Below are 23,041 nucleotides of genomic sequence, written 5' to 3'. Positions count from 1 at the left end.
TTGCAGAGTGTTGCAGGGTATTGGTGGGTGTTGCAGAGCATTGCAGAGTGTTTCAGGGTATTGGCGGGTGTTGCAGAGCGTTGCAGGGTATTGCAGAGTGTTGCAGGGTATTGCAGAGTAATGCAGAGTATTGCAGGGTATTGCAGAGTATTGCAGGGTATTGCAGTGTATTGCAGTGTATTGCAGTGTATTGCAGAGTAATGCAGAGTAATGCAGGGTATTGCAGAGTAATGCAGGGTATTGCAGGGTATTGCAGGGTATTGCAGAGTAATGCAGAGTATTGCAGGGTATTGCAGGGTATTGCAGAGTATTGCAGTGTATTGCAGTGTATTGCAGTGTATTGCAGTGTATTGCAGTGTATTGCAGTGTATTGCAGAGTAATGCAGAGTAATGCAGGGTATTGCAGGGTATTGCAGAGTAATGCAGGGTATTGCAGGGTATTGCAGAGTAATGCAGGGTATTGCAGAGTAATGCAGGGTATTGCAGAGTAATGGCAGGGTATTGCAGAGTATTTGCAGGGAATTCAGGGGTTAATTTTCGGTGAGCAGCGATGTGGGCACTGCAGATGCAGCCCACATCGCTGCTGACACCGATCTCTTCCCCCTCCGCTGTTCCGATCGGTACAGAGAGGGGGAGGGAGGAACCGGCGTCATAACATGACGCCGGTTTGTTTACAAGTGATCACTCCGTCATTTGACGGAGCGATCACGTGGTAAACGGCCGCTATGAGCGGCCGTTTACCGTGATCCGTGATGCGCCGGGTCCTGTGGATGCTCTCGAGTGCACGCCCCAGGGGGCGCGCGAGAGCGGAATTCTGGGAGGACGTCATATGACGGCCTCCCAGAGTTAGGGCCGGTTCACACAGCGAGCCGCGGCGAGGCGTCTCCGACTTACCTCGCCGCGACTTGCGGGGAGCTCAGCGGCGACTTGCAGAGGACTTCTGTATAGAAGTCAATGCAAGTCGCCCCCGAAGTCGCCCCGAAGTAGTACAGGAACCTTTTTTCTGAGTCGGAGCGACTCGAGTCGCTCCTCTCAGAACGGTTCCATAGTACTGAATGGGGGCGACTTGCGGGAGCGAGGCGAGGCGAGCCGTGTCGCCTCGCCTCGCAGTGTGAACCGGCCCTTAAGAAACCGCCCTGTAGCCGTCATTTGGCTATAGGGCGGTTATTAAGTGGTTAAAGTGTATTTTTTCCAAAACAAAATTGCATTCAATAAACAAATACCATGTGACATAAAAAATTACAAAACCCACTATTTTATTCTCTATGGCCTCTGCGGAATATATATATATATATATCTCTACAGTTGTGCTCATAAGTGTACATCCCCTGTCAGAATTTATGATTTCTTGGCCATTTTTCAGAGAATATGAACGATAACACAAAAACTTTTCTTTCACTCATGGTTAGTGTTTGGATGAAGCCATTTATTATCAATTAACTGTGTTTACTCTTTTTAAATCATAATCACAACAGAAACTACCCAAATGACCCTGATCAAAAGTTTACATACCCCAGTTCTTAATACTGTGTATTGCCCCCTTTAACATCAATGACAGCTTGAAGTCTTTTGTGGTATTTGTGGATGAGGCTCTTTATCTTCTCAGATGGTAAAGCTGCCCATTCCTCTTGGCAAAAAGCCTCCAGTTCCTGTAAATTCTTGGGCTGTCTTGCATGAACTGCATGTTTGAGATCTCCCCAGAGTGGCTCAATTATGTTGAGGTCATGAGACTGAGATGGCCACTATAGAACCTTCACTTTATTCTGCTGTAACTAATGACAGGTCTACTTGGCCTTGTGTTTTGGATCATTGTCATGTTGGAATGTCCAAGTACGTCCCATCCCATGCGCAGCTTCCTGGCTGATGAATGTAAATGTTCCTCTAGTATTTATTGATAATATACTGCATTCATCTTGAAATCAATTTTGACCAAATTTCCTGTGCCTTTGTAGCTCATACATCCCCAAAACATCAGCGTTTCACAGTAGGAATGGTGTACCTTCCATCGTAGGTATCATAGGCCTTGTTGACTCCTGTCAGGAAGATCCTTCTCACAGGCGTCCGATCAGCGTTAGTCGCAGGAGATCTTCTGTGCAGTTTCGGGAGCGTTACCGCGATCAGCGGCGTGCGCGGGAGTGCGCACGCGGGTGCGCGCGCGGCCGTTTGACGCAATTGGTGCCAATAGCGCTATTTAAACTGGATCCTTGCTTCACTGCCTTGCTGCCTGATCAACAGCGTTCCCGTGTTTCCTGGTAACCTGTATCTGAACCCGAACCTGCATCCGTATCCTGATCCGTATTGAACCCGGCCTGTTCCCGACTCTGCTGTTTGCTGCCTGCCCCCCGACTTTGGCTTTGTACCCGACTACTCTTCTGGATTCCGTTTCTGTACCTGATCTGCTCGCCTGTGCCTGACCTGGACTGTCACACCATCCGTCATCTGTAAGTTGCCTGTTCACCGCTGCTGTACTACAGGACACCTCCCAGTCTTCCACCATACCCGGCTGTTACTCCCTCTGCGCTTGTTGCCTTCTACCTCTTGCTGGACTTACCCAGGCTGTTAAATCTCTACAAGAAGGCTATTCTCGGTTGGAAGAGCGTGTCCAGGTCTTATCTACTACAGGCCCTACCATGCCGGGAACTTCTTCTGCGCCATCAGTGGTTATGATGCCCCCTGAGCCCAAGGTCCCAACTCCGGAGAGGTTTTCGGGAAATCGCAGCAAGTATAGAGCTTTCCGCAATGCCTGTGAACTATTTTTTGCACTTCAACCCAGAACTTTCTCTCTTGAATCCACTAAGGTGGGTTTTGTCATTTCCCTCCTACTGGGTGAGCCCCAGGCATGGGCCCACCGCCTTTTGGAGCAAAAGGATACATGCCTTAACAACCTGAACACCTTTTTCCAAGCAATGGGTTTGCTCTATGAGGATCCTCAACAAGCGGCCACTGCGGATGCAGCCTTATATTCTCTTCAGCAAGGCCGTAGAGCGGCAGAGGACTATGCGTCCGAATTCCGGTGCTGGAGTTCCGATACTACCTGGAACGATGCCGCTCTACGTTACCAGTTTCGCATGGGACTCTCTGAACCTTTAAAAGATGAACTGGCCCGGGTTGGTATTCCAGCAACACTTGAAGCTCTTATTAATCTCTCCATCCAGATTGACAGACGCCTGAGAGAACGGAGAGCAGAACGCACTGCCGGGCCGTCCCGACCAGTCTGGATGTTACCCCGTGTTCCAAACCCCCCTGCACATCCCGCTGCTGACCCTCCTGAACCCATGCAACTGGGCTTACTTAGACCAACTCTCACTACCGAAGAACGACAACGCCGGCAGCTCAACAATCTGTGTCTTTACTGTGGGGAGCCCGAACACTACGTGAGATCCTGTCCTGCTAAATTCCGTAAGCACCCTAATTCTGCGCTACCCTACATCCTCGAGGTGGATGCATCCGAAATTGCAGTGGGGGCAGTCCTTTCTCAGAGACAGGGCCCCAAGGCCTTATTGCATCCGGTGGCGTTCTTCTCATGTAAGTTGTCTGAAGCGGAGAGGAATTATGATGTCGGGGACAGGGAGCTACTCGCTATCAAAGCTGCACTTGAGGAATGGCGCTATCTCCTGGAGGGAGCAGCTCATCCCATTCTGGTATACACTGACCACAAGAACTTAGAGTATTTGAAGACTGCTAAGAGGCTGAAGCCGCGTCAGGCCAGATGGGCACTTTTCTTTACAAGATTTTCCTTCCACATTACCTATAGGCCTGGATCGAAAAACACCAAACCCGACGCGCTGTCTCGGATGTTCAGCGAACCCGAAGTTCTTCAATCTACAGATACCATCCTTGCACCCGGAAACTTCCTTATGCTCCAGGAAGATCTATTGTCCCAACTCAAGCAGGCTTCATCATCGGCTTCGCACCCATCAAACACCACCCTACACTCCAGTAATGATTTGTTATGGCATGAAAATAAAATCTACGTGCCCCAACAACTACGGGTTGCTGTTCTCAAATCTTGCCACGACCACAAACTGGCCGGCCACTTTGGGGTACACAAGACCGTCAAACTTCTCCAACGCACCTTCTGGTGGCCTCAGCTGCTAAGAGACTGTAAGCTTTATGTAGAATCATGCATCACCTGTACCCAGAACAAGGGTAGCAAGACCCAAGCCTGGGGGTTGCTGAAACCACTTCCCATTCCGGAAAGACCTTGGAGAATGATTTCCATAGACTTTATTGTAGAATTACCACCGTCAGAAGGCTATACCACTATCCTTGTGGTGGTTGACAGATTCTCCAAAATGGCTCACTTTCTGCCCATGAAGGGTACACCTTCTGCCCCTGAGACCGCAAGGATCTTCATTAAGGAGATAGTAAGGCTCCACGGTATACCTGCAAACATTGTTTCCGATCGTGGGGTGCAATTTACATCGAAATTTTGGAGAGCTTTGTGTAAGTCCCTGAAAATTGACCTTTTCGTTCTCTTCTGCCTACCATCCCCAGACCAAACGAACAAACCAAACCCTTGAGCAATATTTGCGTTGTTATTCTTCTTTTTCGCAAGACGATTGGGTATCCCTTATACCACTTGCCGAGTTCGCCTACAATAACTCTGTTCATTCTGCAACAAATCAGTCTCCCTTTTTCGCGAACTATGGTTTTCACCCTCAGTTCTTATCAGCCAACATCCCAGAATGTACGGTTCCGGCGGCTCAAGAAACTTTGAACTTTTTCTGCACCAATAACAAGTTGCTTCAAGAGACGATGGCAAGGACCCAAGAACGCAACAAGGCGGTTTTTGACAAAAAGAGGAGAGGGGAGCTCGATCTAAAACCCGGAGATTTCGTTTGGCTGTCTACTCTGAATTTGAAATTAACATGTCCATCTAGAAAACTGGCCCCAAGATTTGTGGGTCCCTTCCCAGTAACCAGGAAAATTAATAATGTGGCTTATGAACTGAAATTACCGGAATCGCTGCGTATTCACCCAGTGTTTCATGTGTCCCTTTTTAAAGCCTTCAATCCAGGATCCCTTCACTGATCGGAACATGGGTCCTCCTGAACCTGTACTTATTAATGGTGAGGAGGAATTTGAAGTTGAGCGATTTTAGATTGCAGAAAGAGACACAACCAGGTCCAATGTCTGGTGAAGTGGAAGGGGTATGGGCTAGAAGAAAACTCCTGGGAACCAGAGACTGGTATCCACGCCAAGAGGTTGGTTCTGGCATTCAAAAGATCTCACCCAGGTAAGATGTCCCAGTTGGGCATCCGGAGGCTGCCCATTGGGGGGGGGGGCAATGTCAGGAAGATCCTTCTCACAGGCGTCCGAGCAGCGTTAGTCGCAGGAGATCTTCTGTGCAGTTTCGGGAGCGTTACCGCGATCAGCGGCGTGCGCGCGGGCGCTTGACGCAATTGGCGCCAATAGCGCTATTTAAACTGGATCCTTGCTTCACTGCCTTGCTGCCTGATCAACAGCGTTCCCGTGTTTCCTGGTAACCTGTATCTGAACCTGAATCTGCATCCGTATCCTGATCCGTATTGAACCCGGCCTGTTCCCGACTCTGCTGTTTGCTGCCTGCCCCCCCGACTTTGGCTTTGTACCCGACTACTCTTCTGGATTCCGTTTCTGTACCTGATCTGCTCGCCTGTGCCTGACCTGGACTGTCACACCATCCGTCATCTGTAAGTTGCCTGTTCACCGCTGCTGTACTACAGGACACCTCCCAGTCTTCCACCATACCCGGCTGTTACTCCCTCTGCGCTTGTTGCCTTCTACCTCTTGCTGCAGACTACTGGACTCTTCCCACTTCCCGCAGTATCCCGTTTGCACCTGCATCCGCTGTCGGACTACAGAACCCCTCCCGTTGTTAGCTGTACCCTGCGATCACTTGCATCCCGTTGCCGGACTACAGGAATCCCTCTGCTGTCTGCTGAACCTTACCTTTGTCTGCATTCCGCTACTGGACTACAATACACCTCCACCATCAACGGTCTGCTGCTTCTTACATCTACCATCCAGTCAGGCACTTGTGCCCCTCTGTGCTCCCGAGCCCCTGTCATCACTACCAGTGTCTCTCGAGTCAGAGGTCTACGAGAAGCCACTCCCTGCACTCCGGGCTCTGCCTTAAGGTACGTGACAACTCCTCTCAAATGTGGCATTTATGGTTGTGGCCAAAAAGCTCAATTTTGGTCTCATCACTCCAAAGGACTTTGTGCCAGAAGGTTTGAGGCTTGTCTCTGTGCTGTTTGGCATATTATAAGTGGGATACTCTGTGGCATTTCCGAAAGTAATGGCTTTCTTCTGGTGACTCGACCATGCAGCCTATCTTTCTTCAAGTGCCTCCTTATTTTTCATCTTGAAAGCCACACCACATGTTTTCGTGACCATGGTTTGGTTTCAACAGAACCCCTCATTTTCCACTTCTTGATTAGAGTTTGAACACTGCTGATTGGCATTCTGCATTCCTTGGATATCTTTTTATGTCCCTTTCCTGTTTTATACAGTTTAACTACCTTTTCCCGCAGATCCTTTGACAATTATTTTGCTTTCACAATGACTCAGAGTCCAGAAACGTCATTGCAGCACTGTGATGCAAGGGTCGGTCAGAAGTCTAGAAACTTAATGACCTTTTTTTACACACACTAATTACAAGCAAACAGATCACAGGTGAGGATAGTTACATTCAATAGCTATTCAAACCACTTTGTGTCAAATTGTGTGCATGTTATCAGGCCAAAATCACCAGGGTATGTAAACTTTTTATCGGTCATTTGGGTAGTTTCTGCTGTCATTATGATTTAAAAAGAGTAAACACAGTTGATTGATAATAAATGGCTTCAACCAAACACTAACCATGAGTGAAAGAAAAGTTTTTGTGTTATCATTCGTATTCTCTGAAAAATGGCCAAGAAATCATAAATTCTTCCAGGGTATGTAAACTTATGAGCACAACTGTGTATATGTGTGTGTGTATAATATAATTAGGGCTGTGGAAATTAATGATGGCTGCCTGCCCTGGGGCCGCTTTGGGCCAAGCTGTGCTCCGCTCCCCTCCTCCTCCACTATATGTCATACACAGTCTGCGGGCATCTCCCGCTGAGTGTGAAAACTTTGGCCGCACTGTTAGAAAAGTCCCGCCCCCCTCCTCTTTGATCAGCTCATGTGAAAGACGCAGTGTTCTGTCTATCACACAAGCTGAACAAGGAGGAGGGCGGGACTTTTCTCACAGCATGGCCACAATTTTCACACTCAGCTCAGAGAAACACAGCGGGAGATCCCTGCAGACTATGTAATCCAGACACAGGCACTGACTACAGTGAGGCTGCATTATGGGCACGGTGAGGCTGCCATTATAGGCATGGCAAGGCTGCGATTATGGGCACAGTGAGACAGCATTATGAGCACAACGAGGCTGCGATTATGGGCACGGCGAGGCTGCGATTATGGGCACGGTGAGGCTGCATCATGGAAACAGTGAGGCTGAGATTATGGGCGTGGTAAGTCTGAGATTATGTGCACGGTGAGACTGCATTATGGGCAAGGTAAGACTGTGATTATGGGCACGGTGAGGCTGAGTTTATGACGTGTGATGTCCTAGCCATGCCCCGCTATGTCTTGCTTCGGCCGTTGCCATAACAACGGTGCTAAAGTAATAAAGTAATTTTCTAGCAAAAAAATGTCTATCAAATACTTACCATAATTTTCCTTTCCTGGTGGACTCCATGGCAGCCAATGTGTGGGTTAATCCCACCCCCTCATACCTCATAGGACCCCTCTCCCATAAATCATTGTTCCGGTCCAGAGGCCATGTTCCATAATTGAGCCTACTCCAGCCACTGGGAGGGAACTCCTACTGCCATGGAGTCCATCAGGAAAGGAAAATTACGGTAAGTATTTGATAGAAATTTTCCTGACAGACTCCATGGCAGCCAACGTGTGGGAAATAACTAGCCATACACACCCGAGTGGGCAAAGTGCTGGACAAAAGAAAAAAGGTTTAATTGACACCATCAACAGACAAGATACGTAAACCAAATTTAACAGAACATAACAAGGCTGGCTGTATGCAGTAGTGCACCATGAATGTGTTAATTGAAGACCACAAAGCTGCTTTACAAATAACTTCTGGGGCCACATGATATGAAGCCACCCATGATGTAGACGCGCTTCTAGTTGAGTGAGTGGTCACTGCTTCTGGAGGCGCCAAGCCCTTAGCTTTGTAAGCCCACTGAATGGCCTGAACAATCCATGCTGCGATAGATCTGGAAGAGGCACGCATTCCCTTATTCTTCCCATGCAAAAGAACGAACAGATGGTCAGACTGACGGAACAGAGCTGTAGCTTCTAGATACTGACTCAGAGCTTTCCCGACATCTAGGGAATGATCACTGGAATCTCTGGTAGATCTAAACTTTGGAAGAGCAATCTCCTGATTGTCGTGAAACACAGATAAAACTTTTGGGTTTGAACCCAACATAGGAATCAAAACTACCCGATCAGGAAAAAAGATCAGGAAAAAAGGATAGAAATGGCTCTTTGCATTCCAGAGAGCTGATTTCAGAGACCCTCTTGCCGATTTTATAGCCACCAGGAAGGCAATGTTTAGAGAGAGTTCTTTAACCACTTCCCGACCAGCGCACGACGATGTACGTCGACAGAATGGCATAGGCAGGCATATTGGCGTACATGTACGTCCAATATTCGATGCCGCCGTGCCATCGGGAGCGCGCTGCCGGCGGCGCGCTCCCGCGCTGGTCGGGACCCCCGTGAGTCTGGTCGCGGGACCCGCGGACTCGATCGCCACGGGCATCCCCGTGATCGTCTCACGGAGCGGCCGAATGGAGGAAATGCTGTGTAAACAACATTTTTCCATTCTGCCTAGCAACTAGTGACGCTGATCTCTGCTCCATGTGATTGGAGCAGAGATCAGTGTACACTAAATGAAAGCCCAACCCCCCCACAGTTAGTAACACACCCCTAGGAACACTTAACCCCTACACTGCCACCCACTGGTTAACCCTTTCACTGCCAGTGTCATTTACACAGGAATCACTGCATTTATATAGCAGTGATTACTGTATAAATGACAATGGTCCCAAAAATGTGTCAAAAATGTCCGATGGGTCCCCCACAATGTCGCAGTCACAATAAAAATCGCAGATCGCCGCCATTACTAGTAAAAAAAAAATAATAAAAAATTATTAATAAAAATGCTATAAAACTATCCCTATTTTGTAAACGCTATAACTTTTGCGCAAACCAATCAATTATCGCTTATTGTGATTTTTTTTACCAAAAATATGTAGAAGAATACGTATCGGCCTAAACTGAGGGAAAAAAATGTTTTTTTATATATTTTTGGGGGATATTTATCATTACAAAAAGTAAAAAATAATGCGTTTTTTTTCAAAATTATGGCTCTATTTTTGTTTATAGCACAAAAAATAAAAACCGCAGGGGTGATCAAATACCACCAAAAGAAAGTTCTATTTGTGGGAAAAAAAGGACGGCAATTTTGTTTGGGAGCCACGTCGCACGACCGCGCAATTGTCAGTTAAAGCGACGCAGTGCCGAATCGCAAAAAGTGGTCTGGTCTTTGACCAGCAAATTGGTCCGGTCTGAAAGTGGTTAATAGAGGACTGATCTTCATGTTCCAACTCTCTACATGAGAAGACATCCAGGACAAGGGGAAGAGCCCATTTAGAGAATCTTGGCTTTTTCTGAGGTCTGAGCCTTATTGCTCCTCTGAAAAACTGCTAAGAGGATGTAAGTAAGAGTAAGAGGGTGTCTAGCACAGGAAACGCCCATAAAGACAGATATTGCAGAGACTTGGACCCGCAGTGAGCTGACTGACAAGGAGAGATACAAGCCAAATTGTAGGAAGCCTAGGATATCATGTATCTTTGGGTTATTGCAAGACCCTGCAGTGGAAGAGGTGTAGTCTGCAATTTTTTTTCCAAATCCTCTGGTAGACCCTGTTGTAGAGATGGCCCTACTTGGACAGCCTATGTCCTCCAGCCTTCCCCTCTCAAGAACCAGACCATCAGATGTAGATGGGCCGGCATGGATGTAGAATTACAAAAAATTCCCACGCTGCCTATATATACAGGGACAAGGACACTAGTTGCAGCAAACACCAGGTGGGTCAACCTTAACCCAAAGTAAAATTAAATAAAAAATCAATGAGTGGTGTTGCTTTCTAGGTGGTAATAAAATAGTGATAGTATGTATTAGAGCTGCACGATTCTGGCCAAAATAAGAATCCCGATTTTTTTGCTTAGAATAAAAAGATCACGATTCTCGTGACGTAAAATCTTTCACATTATACAAAAAAAGTTGTTTTTTATTTTTTAAATTCATTCAAAAAATTGCATTTGAAAGACTGCTGTGCAAATACAGTGTGGCATAAAAGAACCACCATTTTATTCTTTAGGGTGTCTACTAAAAAAAAAATATATATATATAATGTTTGGGGGTTCTAAGTAATTTTCTAGCAAAAAAAATGACTAACTTGAAACCAACAAATGTCAGAAAAGGGTTTAGTGTTTAAGCGGTTAAACCTTCCTCACTTGCACACAAAATCTATTCCATTGACAAATTGTTGCAATGTTTATAGTTAAAGCAGATCTCCACCCTGGAGTGGAAGTTCCGCTCATCTGATCCCTCCCCCCCTCCGGTGCCACAATTGGCACCTTTTCAGGGGGGAGAGGGGGTGCAGATACCTGGATAATCTAGGTATCTGCACCCACTTCCGGGACAAACTAGCCGCAGCTAGCTGCAGATGCCCCGCCCCCCGTTGTGTTCTGGGAAACACACAGTTCCCAGGACACAGCGGGGACCAGTGGAGACGCGCAGCAAGACTCACGCATGCGCAGTAGGGAACCGGGCAGTGAAGCCGCAATGCTTCATTTCCCGATTCCCTGACAGAGGATGGCGGCAGGGGCAGCGGAGAGACGAGCGATTGCTCGTCATCTGCCACCGACATCGCTGGACCCTGGGACAGGTAAGTGTCAATTTATTAAAAGTCAGCAGCTGCAATATTTGTAGCTGCTGGCTTTTAGGCCGGGTTCACACCGCTGCGATGCGGGAACGCCGCGAATCCGCGGCGTTTTCCCGCATCGCACACCTCCCGCCGGCAGTTCACACTGCCCTATGCGGACGGCTGGGAGTGTCAATGATATGTTAATGACACCCCCAGATCCGTCCGCATATCGCAGTGCGATCTGCCGACTCGCACAGGAATCGGATCGCATGGTGTGAACCCCCATGCGATCCGATTCTGTTGCGGACCAAAAAAAGGGTCCCGTGCGAGTTTGCTGCGGGAACGATGCGAATTCAGCCATACTATCTGTATGGCTGAACTCGCATCGCTACGGAGATCGGATGTGATTTGCGGTGCGAATCACATCCGGATCTCCCCCCGCAGCAGTGTGAACCCAGCCTTAATATTATTTTTAAAGGTGCAGCTCCTCTTTAAGTTCAACTGATAAAGAATGTTTTGATTCTTGGCAGACTGCCCAGTTTTTCTCTTCCTTTCTTTTGATGACTGTGGCTTCAGAAGAGCAGGGAGAATTCTCTGCACAGAAAGATTTGTGAAACACTTTAGTCCAGATCACAATAACGATTCTTGATGATTAATTGTGCAGCTCTAGTATGTATACAGCTAAACGCATATGGAATCAATCCTAAATGCTAATAACTCAGTACTCAAATATATATAACCACTATAAACGGATTATAATATAATGCGCAAGTGATAAAGGTGACAGTAGTGAAATACGATCTTCAAATATGGTAATATTAAAGTGCTACTGCTAAAATACACATAAATACCATTGCAAATAAATCTTAACCACTTCAATACAGGGCATTTTCACCCCCTTCCTGTGCAGGCCAATTTTCAGCGCTGTCGCATTTTGAATGACAATTGCGCCATCATACAACACTGTACCCAAATGATATTTTTATTATTTTTTCCCACAAATAGAGCTTTTTTTGTTGGTATTTGATCACATCTGTGTTTTTTATTTCTTGTGCTATAAACAAAAGAGTGATCAGTTTGAAAAAAATAATATTTTTTACTTTTTGCTTAAATAAATATCCCAATTAAAAAAAAAAAAAAAAAAAAAAAATATATATATATATATATATATATATATATTTCCTCAGTTTAGGCTGATATGTATTCTTCTTCTACAAATTTTTGTTAAAAAAAAATCGCAATAAACGTAAATTGATTGCTTTGCATACAAGTTATAGCATTTACAAAATCATGGCATTTTTATTATTATTATTATTTTTTTTTACTAGTAATGGTGGCGATCTGCAATTTTTATCATGACTGTGACATTGCGGCGGACACTTTTGACACTATTTTGGGACCATTCACATTAATACAGCGATCAGTGCTATAAAAATGCACTGATTACTGTATAAATGTCATTGGCAGAGAAGGGGTTAACACAATAGCTGGGATGTGAAGTGGTTAAAGTGCTAATAACAGAAAGCAATGTCCATATAGAGATGAGCTTGAGCCGTGAAGTGCTGCTCCAAATAATGCTTTGCAGATCAGGTAGTATATAAAGTGACTAGTGATTCGTTTCTTCTGTGTAATTACACCTCTGTGTAAGATGGTCCCTTACCTTACCGCTGTAATATAATATATAGACAGCCAAAAGGATCCGGGCTCCTACAGTAGATAAATATAGATCTCTCTTCTTGTATAATTCGGCAATGAAAATAAGAGACGGAGCACCAGTTCAAATGCAGTATATAAAATAGAAGGAAAAAAGGAGGTTCCCAATCATGACGTATGTAAGGGCTAAAATGTGTTTATTATAAAAACAGCCAATAAGGTACTCACATAGGCGTCGGAACAGATAGGCACTGAAAGTGAAATCAGGTTGCGAGCTCGCCGCTAATGGTGCTGTTTTTGTGTTTTACACTCCTAATGTTAGTACCTCCTTGTCTCTTGATGTATGAAACTGCCGTTGTGTTGTCCAGTCTTAGAGAACTGAGCCTCCAGCTGTTAAGTGGTGAATGGCTTGTAGGGCACAGAACGCTGAGGTTCCAGAACACTGGAGACTGTCTTCTGAGAAGGAAAACTCCATATGCCTTGGGCTACTTCTGCCAAGCAGAGAGCGCCCCACCCCCTGTTGCTGGCATCTGTTGTGATGGTGATCCAAGACACAGGTGCAATGGAGTGACAATTGAGGAGGTTCCTCTGTACCACCAAGGAAGGCTTTCCCACATGTTAAGGTTATTCGGATAAAGTGATCCCGAAGCTCTGGGTTCCACTGCTGGAAGAAGCCCACTTTACCATGAGAGTTGTTGCCACCATGGTGCTGATGTCCTTTAAGCATTGAGAGGCTCGGATATGAGGAGGACATTGCAAGCTGAACTCTGTCCTGGATCACTGGGATTTTTTTTAGGGGTAAGGAGATGGTGCTCTTGATAGCCCTTGTGCACACGGTCGGAGATTCCGACAACCAAATTCCGACGGATTCATTCCGTAAGAGGTCCAGAAGTGATGTTGCATACAAATGGTCGTACTAAGTTGTCGGAAAATCCGATTGTACATAACGTGATGACGTTATTTCATTACGACGGGACTACGTTCAGGCTAGTAGCCAATAGCTTTGGTCTAGGAATTTGATCTGAGCATGTGTGGCACTTTGTGCGTCGGAGTAGGCTACACATGATCGGAGTATTTCCGATCGGAGCATTTTGTCAGAAAATTTTACCGGCAAGTTGGAAAAGTTGGTCCTTTTGATTATTCCGACGGAAACAATCCGATGGAGACCACACACAGTCGGAATATCCGACAAAACGGTCCGATAGGACACATTCCATCGGAATCTCCGACCGTGTGTACAAGGGCTGAGTGTTGAATTGTGCTCCAAGGAATACAAGGGACTGCGTAGGATCTAAATGGCTCTTTTCCAGGTTCAGTAGCCAATCAAACTCGAGTAGAGTGGATATGACCTGGGATCTGTGGATTAGCAACTGCTCCATGTCCCGAGATAACAACAGCAGGTCACCCAGACAATGACACAGACGGAAAACCTCTGGTCCTGATCAGAGCCACGGCAGCCAACAAGATTTTTGAAAACACACGAGGCGATGTCATAAGCCCGAAGGGGAGACAGTGGCAGTGCTGATGGATTTGATCAACATCAAAGCGAAAGTATTTCTTGAATTCTGGCGCTGTTGGGATATGGAAGTAAGTGTCTTTCAGGTCTATAGACACAAGCCAATCGCCTGGCTGGATTGCTTGACTGATCGTGAGCAGTGTCTCCATCTTGAACTTCTCCAAGATGAAAGAATTCAAGTGGGTTAGGTCCCTAACTTGCCTCCAGGAGCCGTTTTTCTTCAACACCATGAACAGGGGTGAGTAGACCCCTTGAAACCTTTTGTCAGCTTGAACTGGTGTTGCAGCGCCCTGAGTCACCAGGGAATCTGCGTAGGATAGGAGAATTTGTTTTTTCTCTTCCGAGAGAGGCAATGATGGGGGAATGAATCGGAGAGGGCGTGGGCTGCTGAATTTCCAGGCATGACCTGATGAGACTGATTTGATGACCCAAAAATCTTTGATCGAGGCTGCCCAGACATGTTGAAAAAGAAGTAAGTGAGCTCCGACTCTCTCTGTCTGAGCAGGCGCAATATAAAAAAAAAACGTAGGGGCTTCTTGTCCACCGGAAGATGCCCCTTTTGAAAACTTCTGGCCTGAAGGCTGTTTTTTTCTTCCCTTTCCTTTTTTGGGATAAAGGTTATACAGTAATTAATAGATAAAATCTGACCATTGTAAACATCCTGTCAGTGTTAAATGTGTCAACCCTCTAAGGGCCATTTCATACAGTTGGTCCAATGAGGGCTGCCCATCAGTTTTTCAGGCAGACCTGATTGGAAGCTCCATGTTAGTCTACATGTGATTATGTCTGAGTCTGTCCAAGTCAAATAAAAAGGAAAAGGTCTGCTTTGTAGAACCTAGACATGACAGATCAGAGGTAATTGAGATAGATATACATACACACACACACATTATTAATCACTTTTTTTTTTTTTTTTATAAGTGGTCACATAACCTATATTTACTGCTGCATAAGGGGCTTAGAGAGGTGAGGTTGGAAACAGAAAGGGGTGTGTCAGCAGGTGGCAAAGACACAACAGAACACTGATCTTCCTACCGGAAAGGTGTGGAAAGGTGTGGGTGGGGTGGGGTTTGCACAAGACTGACTATAGAAAGACAGGCAGGCTGTGATCCCAGCGCAGCCAGAAAACTGACTACGCTGTGAAGGATTTGCTTTTTATGCCTAGCATGCTTACTTTGAAATACAAAATCAGGGGGACTGACAGGATTACAAGGAATAAATACAAAGAGAACAAGATATTTTTAAGGAGTACATGATACAACATACACATATCAGGAAAATAGCATGTTGGTGTAAAATACACTTTAAAGCTGAAGTTTATTTTTTTTGGGGGGGTCGAGAAGAAGATACAGCACCAAGCACATTATTTATATGTAATGGTGTATCCCATTACCTGCAGAAAGCAATTACTGGTAAAAATCTTCTCTGCAGTGCCTCCTTCATAGTCACCAAATACTGTCCTGAGTGTCTATTTCCTGGCGCTGTGAAGGTTAACATCAGCTACTGCTACTAACAAAAGTTGTGCTGTTCACCTTCTATCTTATACCCTCTCTTCCATTTATCTTTTTCCTTTTAGGCTGCATTCACACCTGAGCATTTTCAGCTCATAAAACGCTTGTAAAAATGCCTGAAAAACGCCCAACAAGCAAAATCCCATTAATTTCAATGGCCATTCATTAAATATACAGATGCTATTATTTTCATTATCTACCTAGTGGGTCAATAACCTGGAACAAGCATGATGGATGGGAGTGCACACTCCTCAGGTCTCCTTTGTTGCATGCTTGTACCAGTATAGTGACTAACTAGGTAGCTAAGCCTGAATCTGCATGACAAGAATCCAACCCAAAGAGCCTGCAGTGTTAAAAAGTGGTGCGTGTACTGTCATATGCCCATATGTTGCTGTTGGTACTTTCTGAATAAAAAAAGGGTCATTTATAAAACATATACAATGAAACAACCAGGTAGTGTCTGCTGTCTACAAGATATATGCCAGTTTGTTTATATACTTTTCACCAGTAAAAAGTATGCACATTTTATTCTTTTACTAACATTATTATTCTTGCTACTTATTTTTTGCTGTAGTCGTACAATGCGTTTTCCTGTGAGCTGACATGGAAGTTACAGGACTTGTGTGCCTGCAAAGTCATATGCAAGTTACATCATTCAGATATTTTGATAGGTAAGTTGACTTGTTCCTTAAAAGAGAAGTGTGTTTTTTTTCATGATTCATACTTACCTAGAAGGATGCTGCATCGTTACAATGTTGCATTGGTCCCCTGCCTGCTCTAACACTGAGAATCGAGTGATCAAACACCGCTGCGAGTGCATGTAGTTCTGCGAGTACCTGTGTATTGTCTTGTTGAGTACCTGTGTATTGTCTTATTGAGTATTAGTGTCAGGAAGCTAGTTGTTAGGTAATTTGGACAGGGTATAATCCCCAATCCTCATTAAATTTAATAGGTACGATGCCTGGCGGGTGTGAAGAGACGACTCGTACATCTTGTGGGCATGTATGCGTTCCTTGATCATCCGATAAAGGGTGAATACTGCTCTGCAAAATGTAAGCGCATTGTTGCCCTGGAAGCCCAGGTTCTGAATCTGGGGAAGGGTAAAGGGTGTAGCGCTAAACAATGGTGGTAATAAACAAAAAGTTCATCCAAAGCATATAAATTCTAATACATTAATAAAAAAAAATAGTCCATCCGAAATATTCGGAGGTTCATCAGGAATACTCAGAAGACTGAAGAGAAAAAAGCTGTGTATTTCATTCATTACATGTGAGTTTTAGATACTACTTCTATTAATAAAATTGATTGTTTTATCAGATGTCTGTGCAATGGGTTTGTTTCTTCTGTTCTCTGCATATGTGGCCGCTGTGCTATACCTTTTGATGCATTCTGCTTAGCCGATTGTTTGCTGAGATTGGATTGATTACATCTGGTGTGTCAGTGGAAGAAGGATCTTTGTAACTTAGTGACCCGTTTAAAGCGTGGATCTGACCAACTGCAAATCTTTATATTGTGTATATCCAATGCAGTGGTGGTAAGAGTCAGTTATATTGGATGTTGGTGATGGCTTTTTTCTCTCCAGTCTTCTGAGTAGTCCTGATGAACCTCCGAATATTTCTGATGGACTATTTTTTTGACTAATGTATTAGAATTTATATGCTTTTGATGAACATTTTGTTTATTACCACCATTGTTTTGTGTTACACCCTTTATCCTTTATTTTTTATTGTTGCTTCCAACAATATTGTATCAGCAGCTATTTTTTATTTTTCTTAGTTTAGCGCAGCAAATTTTTTTCTTTTTATTCTGAATCTGGGGGGAATTGTCAGCACTGAGAAGTGCCTCCATACTAAAGGAGAGCAAGGAATGTACATGGCAGGTGCTGGCAGGGACCAGCACGAAGGCGTGTGGAGACAAAGAGGTGCAGGTACTAACAAAGAATAGATAGGTGACAGTCAGGAAAGATAGAGGGGGAAGTGCCAGTGCCATTGAGTGACATTGGCGAAACCAGTCAGCGACCAGCAGTGCTGGAGCTGAGGGACTCTCCTAGCTGCCAGGGGAAGAACTCCTCCAGTTAGAGTGGGGGGGGGGGGGGGGAATAAGCAGTGTTCAAAGGTCAATATATATCCAGTCCTAGGCAGTATAAAAACGTGTCGCATGCCCTGCGATTTCTTTGGATAAAGCAATAAAAGTGTATCAATAAGACAATAAAAGTATATCGAACACTCAAATGATTCTTCGTAGAACAGTGAAAGAAGTATATACATAGGAAATTGCATGCCCTGCGATTTCTTCTGATTAAACAATAAAAGTGTATCAATAAGATAATAAAAGTATATCAAACACTCAAATGATTCTTCGTAGAACAGTGATAGGAAATATATCCATATGGTGTGCACATAAAGTGAAAAAACAGTGCTCAAAAAGAAGGTGCACTACTATTGCAATAAATCCTGAAGGAATAGGTAAAATCCTAAACAACATATCAAAGCATACAAAAAAGTTTCCACCATATAGGTATATGCTGCGAATGTTCTTATAGGTGAAAGCAAAAGTAGTGTCCAGATAAGGTGCAAGGTAGGTAAGTGGCTGTATATTATCAGTGTCAGCATAAAATGACAAAGTGCTGGTGCTGGTGACAATCCTCTGGCATAAAGTGCTGATGATAGGTGACTTCCTGGTTCCTGTGCAGAGTAATGTATAGATGTATCCTTACCTTACTGCTGTAAGGTAACAGCATGTGGGTATATCTCAATGTGTTTCTTGGAAGCCTCCCAGTATGGCATATCCGGCTCCACTGGTGTGTGTCTCTAGTCTGGAATCGGAGTCCCCCTATTGTCCCTGGTTTGTCCGCATCCACTGAACCTCACAATGGGGTATAGGGGGATGTAAAGAGGGATGCACGATAGTGTAGTATTTCCAAATGTTTATTGACAAAAACAGTAAAAGTTAAATCAAGGTACTCACAATAAGAAGTATCAAACAGGCATATAACAAATGAGCTGCGAGCTCACCCACGTCCCTGCCGGTGCCTCGTGTTGCCGCACATGTTCGTCACTGTCACATGACTTCATCAAGGGATCCCCTGATGAAGTCATGGGAGTTAGGTTCATTGCGCAGCACTGCCTTCACTTTATATATTTTCTGGGTTCTGATATTTCCTTCAGTGTTGCAGCATATTGTTAAAAAACGCACACATTTGGTAGAGCGGGAATATCATTGTATTATATATCTGAGAGTAGGGGGGAGCGAAGAGAAAGGAAAGACAGATTCTGAAGGTAGGGGACTCAGTTCTTAGAAGGACAGAGAGGCCAATCTGTAACAATAACCTGAAGCGCCGAACAGTATATTGTCTACTGGGCGCTCGGGTTCGGCACATCGTGGATTTGGTGGACAGATTACTGGGAAGGGCTGGGGAAGACCCAGCTGTCATGGTGCACGTTGGCACCAATGACAAACTCAGAGGCAGATGGAGTGTCCTAAAGAACAATTTTAGGGACTTAGGAGCTAAATTTTGGAAAAGGACCTCCAAGGTAGTATTCTCAGGACTACTACCGGTACTTCGAGCCACACCAGAAAGGCAGAGGGAGATTAGGGAAGTAAAAAAGTGGCTGGTGTAGTAAGGAGGGGTTTGGGTTCCTGGAGGACTGGGCCTCATGGTCTCATGCCACGTACACACGATTGGAATTTTGGTCGGGAAAAAGCTCTGATGGTTTTCCCGACGGAATTGCAACGGGATTTCGCTCAAGCTGTTACACACGGTCACACCAAATTCCGACCATCAAGAACGCGGTGACGTACAACACGTATGACGGGACTAGAAAAAGGAAGTTCAATACCCAGTAGCCAATAGTTGAATCTGAGCATGCGTGAGTTTTTGCGTGTCAGAATTGCATACACACGATTGGAATTTCTGTCGGAAAAATTAAGAACATGCTCTCTAATATTTTTCTGGCAGGAATTCGGCCAGCTAAATTCCGATGGAGCATACACACGGTCGCATTTTCCGATGAAAAGCTCTCAGCGGTCTTTTGCTGGCCAAAATTCCGGTTGTGTGTACGTGGCATTAGTCGATAAACGGTACTATAGAAGGGACGGACTACACCTAAATGAGGAGGGTGCAGATCAGCTGGGAATGAAGATGGCCAAAAAGTGGAGTTTTTAAACTAGGCGATGGGGGGTCCAGAGGTAGAGATAGTCAGCGTGGAACATATTCCAGAGGGTAGCAAGTCCTAGTTGCAGTCTCGGAACACCCAATAAGAAGATAATATGCGACCAGTCTAAACTACGTGTCATGTTCCCCAATGCCAGGAGCCTGGCAGACAAGAGGAGGATTTGGATTTTGTGGGAATTTCAGAGACCTGGTTCAAGAGCTCTCATGATTAGCAGGCAAACATTCAAGGGTATACCCTTTATCGTAAGGATAGAGAAGGTAAAAAAGGGGGAGGGGTATGCATATATACCAAGAATAATGTACAAGTGAATGTGAGAGATGACATCACTAAGGGAGCTAGGGAGGAGGTGGAATCCTTATGGGTAGAGCTCCAAAGGGATGAAGCTAAGGGGAAAATAATACTGGGAGTATGCTATAGCCCCCCTAACCTGAGGGAGGAAGGGGAGACAGATCTCCTATCACAATCACTATCAGCAAGGATGGGAAGTGTTATCATAATGGGGGATTTTAACTGTCCAGACATAGACTGGGCGGTGGGAACCGCGCATTTATCTAAGGCTCGCCATTTCCTAAATGTCTTGCAGGACAATTTTATGGGTCAGATGGTAGACGCGGCAACTAGAGATAAAGCTTTACTGGATCTACTGATTACCAACAATAAAGACCTGATCACGGATGTGGAAATATGGGGTAATTTAGAGAACAGCGATCACAAGTCAATTGGCTTCAGTATAAATCGCACAAATAGGAAACAAAAGGGGAATACAAAGACACTGAATTTCAAAAGAACCAACTTCTCTAAACTACTTACCTTGCTTGAAGGCATAAATTGCTTTAAGAGCATATTAAATAAGGGCATTAGCCAATGCATCCCATTGGGTAACAAATTTAAAAGAGCAAACGAAAGTCCTGGATGCCTAAAGCCAATGTAAAAATGCATATAAAAGCAAAGGAGAAGGCCTTCAAAAAATACAAGGTTGAGAGATCATCATCAGATTTCAGACTTTATAAAGAAAGCAACAAGAAATGTAAAGGTGCAATAAGGATGGCTAAGATAGAACATGAAAGACACATAGGGGAGCAGAGCAAAAAAGATCCTAAGAAATTCTTTAAGTATGTATCTAGGATGGAAAAGGACCTGGGGGTCCTAGTAGATGATAGGTGTAGCAATGGCATGCAGTGCCAAGCTAGTGCTAACAAAGCAAACAGAATATTGGCATGCATTAAAAAGGGGATCAACTCCAGAGATAAAATCCTAACTCTCCCGCTCTACAAGACTCTGGTCCGGCTGCACCTAGAGTATGCTGTTCAGTTCTGGGCACCAGTCCTCAGGAAGGATGTTCTGGAAATGGAGCGCATACAAAGAAGGGCAACACAGCTAATAAAGGGTCTGGAGGATATTAGTTCTGAGGAAAGGTTGCGAGCACTGAACTTATTCTCTCTGGAGAAGAAACGCTTAAGAGGGGATATGAGTTCAATATGCAAATACCATACTGGTGACCCCCACAATAGAGATAAAACTTTGTCGCAGAAGGGAGTTTAGCAAGACTTGTGGCCACTCATTAAAATTTGAAGAAAAGAGGTTTATCCTTAAACTACGTAGAGGGTTCTTTACTATAAGAGCGGCAAGGATGTGGAATTCCCTTCCACAGGCAGTGGTCTCAATGGAGGGCATTGATAGTTTCAAGAAACTATTAGATAAGCACCTGAACGACCGCAACATACAGGGATATACAATGTAATACTGACATACTTAGGTTGGACTTGATGGACTTGTGTCTTTTTTCAACCTCACCTACTATGTAACTATGTAACCATGATCGCTCGGTTCTTAGGGCTCCCTGAGCAGAGAGCTGGTGACTATCAGTTCTATGCTCTGCCCCCTAATTGGAGCACTGGACTGTGGAGCGGCCGGCTCAGGCTCTCAGTGGCTTGCTGAGAGGCTGTGCCGAGTGCGTGCCAGTCCAGGCACGTGGGCAGATCCTGACTTTATTGTCATGATCTTGCTCAAGCTTGGAGCACCTATTTTTTTTTTGTAATTCCTTTATTTACTTTTTCAAATGAGACAGTTTCACAATTCAAAGAAAAATGACAATATTCAAGATAAAATAAAAACAGAGACAGGAAATGAGATACAATTCAATGAGATAACAGCATCGTCAAATATTACATAACATGCAACCAATCCCCGGGTAGTGCACTCAGTAAAAAAAAAAACATAGGGGTGAAACTAAACAGCATGGTCAACCGTGCACTACTCTAAGGGGAGCCATCGGACCGCATCCCCAGCAACCCACTGTTACCAGTTGGGCTACCAGGGTAGTGCTGTGAAGGATTTACTTAAACCTGTCGAGGGGGGTCGTCCCACAACCAGCTAGGCCCAGCCGACTGACATAACTAGTAAAGTAAAGAGGGCAGGATATGCAAAGAATCTGGATGGGCTGGCCTAGGGCTGGGGGTGTCTCAGGGAAAGAAAAGAGGACAACGAAAGCGGAAAGGCAGGGTGGGAAAGATGGGGGAGGGAACAGGGAGGGAAAGTGGCGGCGCCTCCCGGCCAGAGGGTAATTCACGCTATGAGGACTAATCATGCAGAGCAACCTCGCGGAGGTAAGCTTCCGTGTAGATGTAGTATTGCCATGGTCGCCATGTCTCCCGGAAGGCCTCCTCCCGCCCACGCAGAGTGGCAGTAAGATCTTCCATGTTTCTGATGTCGTTCACCTTGGCAAACCACAGAGATTTAGTAGGTGGGGTCTCCGACCTCCAGCACAAGGGAATGCATGCCCTGGCAGCGTTCAAAAGATGGATGGTAAGATTGGAGCACCTATTTGACTTCAGCCTGTTGTCTGCTTAAAATGGGTTACAGGGGTGCAGAACGAACTGCAATCCTGTGATCCACAGAAGAAGTACTGGCAACGGAGCTTTGTCTGTACTTCTCCTTTAAACTGGTCATAGATGGATCTTTTTTTCTTTTTTTTAATAAGCCAGCTGGCTGTTCAGAAATAGCAGAATCAATTCCCCCATCCACGCGTTTGAAATGAATGAAGGAATCCCCATGCTGTGCTATTGTATTCTGGTAGTGGGTCTGTTCTGGTCTGTCAGAATACACCGATGATCAGCACTGCAGCCAATTGGCTCGAAATGCTGATTGAGTAAAAATATGTCAGCAGTCGCATTTAGGAGGAGTCAATCACTAGATCACAACAAGACTGAAC

The 23,041-nt window shown here is 45.0% G+C and overlaps 1 protein-coding gene across 1 annotated transcript in view; it reads left to right on the top strand.

The window, feature by feature from the left end:
* POU6F1 (POU class 6 homeobox 1) overlaps positions 1 to 23,041 on the top strand; it is a 212,480-nt gene that overhangs the window by 41,489 nt on the left and 147,950 nt on the right. Inside the window, exon 2 of the mRNA XM_077483683.1 lies at positions 16,230 to 16,326. The gene's annotated coding sequence lies outside the window, so the exon portion shown is untranslated. The remainder of the gene's footprint in view (positions 1 to 16,229; positions 16,327 to 23,041) is intronic.

The sequence above is a fragment of the Lithobates pipiens genome, unplaced genomic scaffold (assembly GCF_037356315.1).
Source record: "Lithobates pipiens isolate NorthernLeopardFrog02 unplaced genomic scaffold, aLitPip1_a1.2 Scaffold_16, whole genome shotgun sequence".
Classification (NCBI taxonomy): domain Eukaryota; kingdom Metazoa; phylum Chordata; class Amphibia; order Anura; family Ranidae; genus Lithobates; species Lithobates pipiens.
This window is presented reverse-complemented; position numbering and strand designations above follow the sequence as displayed.